This window comes from Physella acuta, unplaced genomic scaffold, assembly GCF_028476545.2.
Source record: "Physella acuta isolate Inbredline_101_S28 unplaced genomic scaffold, ASM2847654v3 ptg000142l, whole genome shotgun sequence".
Taxonomy (NCBI): Eukaryota; Metazoa; Mollusca; class Gastropoda; family Physidae; genus Physella; species Physella acuta.
Window position 1 is genome coordinate 780322 of NW_026731661.1, and position 7219 is coordinate 787540.

The 7219-nt window shown below is 32.6% G+C and overlaps 1 pseudogene; it reads left to right on the plus strand.

Annotated features, from left to right (window-relative positions):
- The first annotated feature begins 4978 nt into the window (after positions 1-4978).
- LOC131935297 (eukaryotic translation initiation factor 3 subunit M-like) lies at positions 4979-6261 on the plus strand (annotated as a pseudogene).
- The last annotated feature ends 958 nt before the right edge of the window (positions 6262-7219 follow it).

Genomic DNA, 7219 nt, shown 5'->3' on the forward strand with positions numbered 1-7219 from the left:
GTTATTTTCATTTTTAACTGTGATATTTGAATTCAGCTGTTATAAAAAAAATCATTAAAACTATATGCTATAACTGATGCTCCTTATAATGAAATCAGGGAACTATAATAGAAAGGCCAAGATATTGTTATTTTGTTTTCAAGTGTTAGAAAAGTTAGCAGAGGTAGATTTAGCTTCAAAAGCTGACTATGCACATGAAAATAGATATTAAATTTAAAATTCGTTATTAAAAGAAAGATAATGAAATAAAGTACAGTGTTACCTTAATATGCGAGAATAAATTTGTTCCGTGAAATTACTCTGCAGTAAAATTGCTTATACCTCATAGCAATTTTCTATATTGTAAATAAATGCCATTAATCCGTACCTGCCCGTCAATTTTCTACCGAGTTGTTTTTATAGGTGTTTTTCATGAATCGAAGTGTATTTATACATGACAAAATCTGTTATAACAACATAATAAAGGTAACGCAAATAAAATGGTTTAAATAAAGTGTATTGACCTTAAAAATGAACCAAGCTGGCCGTTAAAATAAACATGTCCAAGGTTTGTTTTTTCCACCCTTTCAGAATGTTTCAAACATTAATTAGGTATGTGTCATTAAGTAACTCCGATGCACATTCAGTTGCAACTTTTTAAAGGTGTTTCTTTAACGTGAACTGTTTTTCGCGCTAATTCGCACATCTTTGTTTTAGTATGATGAAAAATGTGTGCGTAAAAATGAGTTGACTTAAACATTGTTTTCGATCAAACATTAGGTTGTGCCCGAAAGTAATTACTAATACCCTAGATAGTACGGGAGTTATAAACATAACATAAAGAAGACTTATTGAAAATTGTGTTTGCATTTCAATGCTGGGCATTAATTTGAAGCATATGTTATAGGCAGAGGCGTAGCGGGGGTAGCGGACTGCACCGGGTGACACCATTTAGGGGAGGTGACACCTAGGCAAAAAATGGTAAAATATATAGAGAAAAAAATTGAGGGTGGGGGTGCAAATCGAAAATTTAAAAGTTTGTCCCCGGGAAGAGTCGCTACGCCTCTGGGGGGTGACACCATTAATTGCCGCACTGGGTGACACCCGACCTCGCTACGCCACTAGTTATAGTTTCTATAGGCATACTAAATATTTGTCTGGGCATAAATTAACTTAAAACAAATTCAAATTACTGTATCTCATGTCAATCTATAAATTTAAAAAATCCATTGAAAAGTTTTATTTTTTAATTGGGATTGTACAGTCAGTTATTATAAAGCAACGTTAAAATTATGCAATAACTGATGCACGTTATCCATAAAAGAAATTAGAAACATAAGATATAGAATCTATAGGCATAGTAAATATTTGTCTGGGCCTAAATTAACTTTAAAACAAATTCTAATTGCTGTGTCTTATGTCAAACAATGTTTATAAAACATTGTTAAAATATGCTTTAACAGATGCCCAATATCGATAAAGAAATGCACTGGTTGTAAACACCATAATCGTGAAGATTATGGTCAAAAGAAGCAAGCATACTGCCGGCTACTGAAGATATCAATAATAACCCTCAGTCTGTTGAGATTTAATACTGGAGATTAGTCATGAGATCAAGGAAGTCTAAAACAATAGACACGATCTTGTTATTTTGTTTTCTGGCGCTAGAAAAGAAGTCAAACGTATTGTAGCTTTAGCTTTAGGGGCTCACTATTCATCAATACTTGCACACGTAAAACGTAACAGTTTTTTATTTGGCTGTAAAAATGTATCAGCGACAATCAAAAGAGATGGAGAAAATGTTATATCTAACCCAGACCAATGCTGTTTTTGAAACGACGGAAATTATGAAGAGTGGAAGAAACAAAGAAAACAACAAACGAGAACTATCAAATGATGATTGCGATATTTTTTTTTTCTTTACCAAACTTAATGCAAATGAAAAAAAAAAGTCATAAAAAGCTTTAATTAAAAACATGTGGTAGATGATTTTTAACATCACATATTTTCTTTGGCCTACGTTTACATAAAGCAAATAGAAAATATTGTGTCTATGTCAAATTGTACATAAAAACTTCCATTTTTTTAACCTATTGGGGGATAGACAAAGAGAGGGTAGGGGACAGGAATGTGTTAAATGTATAAACTATATGTATAAATTCTATATCATTTTTTTGGGGGGTGGGGGCGGTGGTTAACGTGTTATTTAAGCTCATAATTGTCATTTTTTGTCTCGTATTTAACTTGAAAAATGGTAACATCATTTAGAATAAAATATTTGTGAATTAGCATATGTTTTTAAAGTATTGAATATATTATGGTTCTAATAATGTTTGAATATATATATATATATATATATATATATATATATATATATATATATATATATATATATATATATATACATATATATATATATATATATATATATATATATATATATATATATATATATATATATATATATATATATATATATATATATATATATACATATATATATACATATACATATACATATACATATACATATATATATATATATATATATATATATATATATATATATATATATATGTATATTTATTTATTTATTTATATACATAATATATATTATGAATGTTCACATTCTCAAAAATATATGTATACACCTGTGTCAATGTAAACCAAGATTAAACTACACATAGGTCGAGCAGCACAGACATGAGTACACCCTACAGTCCTGACAATCATCTGATACATTTATATACAAAAGTTGTACTGTCTGTCCATAGGAAATTTTATTATCTCCTCAGAAAGATTTTAAATCCCAAATTAAAAAAGTGAATAATATACTGACAGCAAAATAAACGATATAACATTACCCCTAAAGTTAAGTGCCTACAATATTCTTTATTAAATGAATAGGAACAGAAAACAAAACAAATCGTTTGCCGTAATTATTCTATACACAATAATTACTTTAAATAAAGTTGATAAGACACATTGTCATTTCTCTTTGCTAAGCTCACCGATTAAGTTAAGACGTAAATGAGAATACTGTTGTGATAAACACATTTTATAAGGGAAACAACTTACACAATCTTTTGTTGATTAACCTGTGCATTAGTAGTACAAAAATAGTATACATCTGTTAAACTATTATATTCATGTTCGTATACTAATTAAACTGTTCGTATATAGCATTTAATATATTTGTTTTAATATCAAAATATAACAAAATTGCTTTTGTATTTACAATCTTGAAAACCATTTAAAGATGTTATATATCTTGTTATATACATTGTGAATGATCCTCTATCAACGCTACACTCTTATCAGTTATTCTGCGTTATTCTTATTTTGATATAAGTATACTATTTGTGTAAACCAGGGGTCGGCAACCTTTTGAAGCGGAAGAGCCAAAAGTTACAATTTTCAAAATTCCCCTGGTTTTAAATAGCCACTAACACTTTTTTCATTTCAAATATTTTTTTTTATTAAGATTATTAGTATTAGTTCAAGGAGCTGGAGAGCCGCATCTTGATATCAAAAGAGCCGCATGCGGCTCGCGAGCCGCAGGTTGCCGACCCCTGGTGTAAACTATTTGTGTGTGATAGTGTGCTTATGCAAATATTAAATTTTTAACATTTTTCGCTTAAAGTAAGTAAATATATAAATTCAAAATAATAAATACATACTACCAGTTGATGTATGATGTGATTGTACATCTAGAGTAAAAGTCGACAGCATGGGTCATACAAGTGAAAAGGAACAGATATCTGTATATATAATTCTCTTCTGGGAGACGCTAGAAAACAAGATGTAAACGCGCTCCTTACCATCCCCACCCCTACATGGTCTTAGTGAGCTGTGGTTCACGCTATGTTTACCTTCGTGGAGTCGGGTTTAGTGACGGCTATTAGGGGCAGATAATTTAGTAGTTTGAAACGATTTTAAACGTTGGGGGGGGGGGGGAGAAGGGGGGGGGGGTTATGGTCCTTAACGAGCTACTTATAGTGTTTAAAGAAATATTTTCAGTGTCAGCGTTGGTACTGTCGAATTCACAAATTATGAATTACTGAAAAGTAGAAAAAACAACAACTAAATAGCGGCGTATGTTATGCAGCGGGCCGGCTCGTTAGATCTAATACTGGAGGTTAGTCATGGGATCAAGAAAGGCTAAAAGAAATGACCGGATCCTGCTATTCTGTTTTTTAGAACTAGAAAAGTTAGCAGATGTAGCTTTAGCTTCAGGAGCTGACTATACATCAATATTTTATATACATTCCCAAGTATACCATTTTTCCCACGTTTTCTTTAACTTGCTTTCGCGTCTTTCCAATCAAATCTTGCGATCGAAATTTCGGGCACTTCCCAGTTAGCTAGCGCGCTGAAATGTTTAGGGAAGCTTTGTTTCCGATGACAATAGAATATTCAATTGTTATTATTGCTAGAGTTACTTACTCGTTACTACATCTTATACATTACAACACATTGATTTGTCCCAATGACCACTTTATTTGTTCGACAGGTCCTCAGTCTTCACTAACATTATTATAATTTTAATCCCTTATAATAGTTGCTCTTTTCATATTTGTGCATATCAAATTTAGATTCACCACGTATTTGCCATTATATACACATTCGTTACCGTATTACTTGTATGTACATTTTGCTTTTAAAACCGCTGCATTTTTTCTCTAGACTAATGCATTCACACACGTTGTTGTGATTTGTTTTATTGAAAATTAATGTTTTAAAATTAAAAAAAAAATATGTGTTTACTCTTTTCTCTCGACATATCTAAAATCAAACTATCTCAATTCTACATTCAACATTTTTTTTTTATATTGGTATAAGAAAATTGAGTTGGGTTTTTTTTAGAGTATTTTAAATTTCAAATAATTCTCATTTTTTACACCATAAGCTTATATTAAAAAAAATAACTTCAAAATTTCCTGCAGTAACATTTTTCATCGCTCACGTTTCAGATCAATAGACGATGTTGTGATTATATATCGATTCACTTATTCCCGTTCCACAGCAGACTTTGGAACTAAGATCATTTCTTAAATCACTTGGAGCTGAAATTTCTGAAGAAAATGCAGAAAGTGGTTTGTTGACTGATTTGAAAAATATAATTGAAGCTAGCAAATTGTTTTGGAATCTCAATAATGAGTCAGAAATTGAGATGGTTTTCAACGGCATAATCTCCCTTCTTCTGGTGGTACCAGTCCAGGATGCTGAGAGTGTTGTAACTCTGTTTTGTGAGAAAGTTGGAAAACTACCAGAAGGAGATCAAAAACGTGTGACACTAAGGATAAGAATGTTTAGTAATCTTTTTTTGCGGCTTAGAAGAAGAAGCCAGTTATGTTATGTAGTTCTCTGCAGTATGGTCAGGCTGGCAGGCCAGAATGATTTGCTTTCAATGGTCCCTGTAGATATGGAGAAGATCCAAAGATGGATAAGTTTATGAGAAATTAGTTCAGCTAAAGTGCAGATGCTATACAGAATATTGCACGAATCACTTACTGCCTGCAATATGAGGGATATTGCAACAAATATGATGATAGAGCTGCTGGGTACATATACAGAGGAAAATGCTTATCCGGATAGAGATGATGCCCGTACGTGTATAGTGACATGTCTGGCTGATTCAAACACCTTTCTCATGGACCATCTTCTGTCCCTCAAGCCAGTCAAGTTTCTTGAGGGAGAGCTTATTCATGATCTTCTGACAATTTTTGTATCTGGTAAACTAACTCAGTATCAGCAGTTCTACAAAAATCTCACAGATTTTAGCAATTCACTCGGACCACACCATGAACAAAACATAAGAAAGATGAGACTGTTGACATTCATGCAAATGCGTGAAAATCGAAAGGACATGGACTTTAGTGTGATTCAAGAAGAAATGCAGCGTGAAAAAGATCAAGTAGAATAATTTGTTATTGATGTTCTCAAAACAAAAGCAGTCAAAGCCAGGATAGACCAGATCCAGGAGAAAGTAATTGTAAGCTCGACCACATTTAGGACGTTCAGCAAACATCATTGGCAGATTATTCGACAACACCTTTCAGCTTGGCAGAACAATCTCTCAAGACTGGAGATCAATTTTGAAAATGTATCACTCATTCAGTCACAAGTACAGCAGCAGTAATTTATGTGTTCATTGGGGAGTTGGGGTTTTTGTGATTACTACTTTAATTTTACTCTATAGATAACTCGGAATTTTTTGTCTGTGGACATTTTGGTATACATGCTGTGGTCAACATTTAAAATACTAGATATGTTTAAAAATTGATAAAAAAAGATCTTGCCTTGAAGTGAACATGAAGTATGGTATGTACAACTTTTGTTAAGAGGATACCTTCAAACATTTTTCATTTTTCTGTGTATATAAAATCAAAAAACTAAAAATAAAACTTAAAATCTAAAAAAAACAAAAAAAATATCGATTCACTTATTTGTATTGGTTCTCGGTCTATTGGCAAGGACTCTAAGATTGAAGTATATATGTTGCGGATATACATGGATCCTAATTACTGGGTTAGTCGGGGGCTGCGAGACATTCATATCAATTCATCAAGGTTAAAATGCAACCATAAGACATGACCGACGTGTGGGTAGTGCCTAGCCATTCCTCAAAGCGTTATGCTTTCGAGAAGAGTCACCAAGTGCTAGTACTTAGGTGATTTAAATGTACGAGTGGCTTATCATATGTTTTTGTTTTACATATGACTAGTCCTAGGTAGGATGTTTCATCAAGACACTATCAAACTTACGGCAATATCAACCAAATATATTCAACGTTCAACTCGACTACTAAATTTTCACAACCTGAGATTATTCATCTCTCGACTGCTTAAAAAACATCATCTAAATAAACTATTTTACTAATGCTACTACTTGACATTGCGATTTTCAACACACGATTACTCAACTCCCCTCTACCAACCAGCAGCTAATCAAATATCGAATACTCAAAAACGTTTTACTTTTAACCGATATCCTAAACTCAAGAGATTCAAGACTACCCAACCTTCCAATACTATGAACTCTCCTTACATCTTTAAGCTCCTTTTTGCAACCAAAAGTCTTAACGCGACCTACTGACACAAGACCAAAGACAACACACTTCGATATCTCATCTCGATACTCCAGTACAACGATACCACCTCACCAACCTACCACAAGCTAAACTTTTAACAGTGTTCGGCCCCCGAAGAAAGTCTACCGCCATTCCCCCCGAAAATTT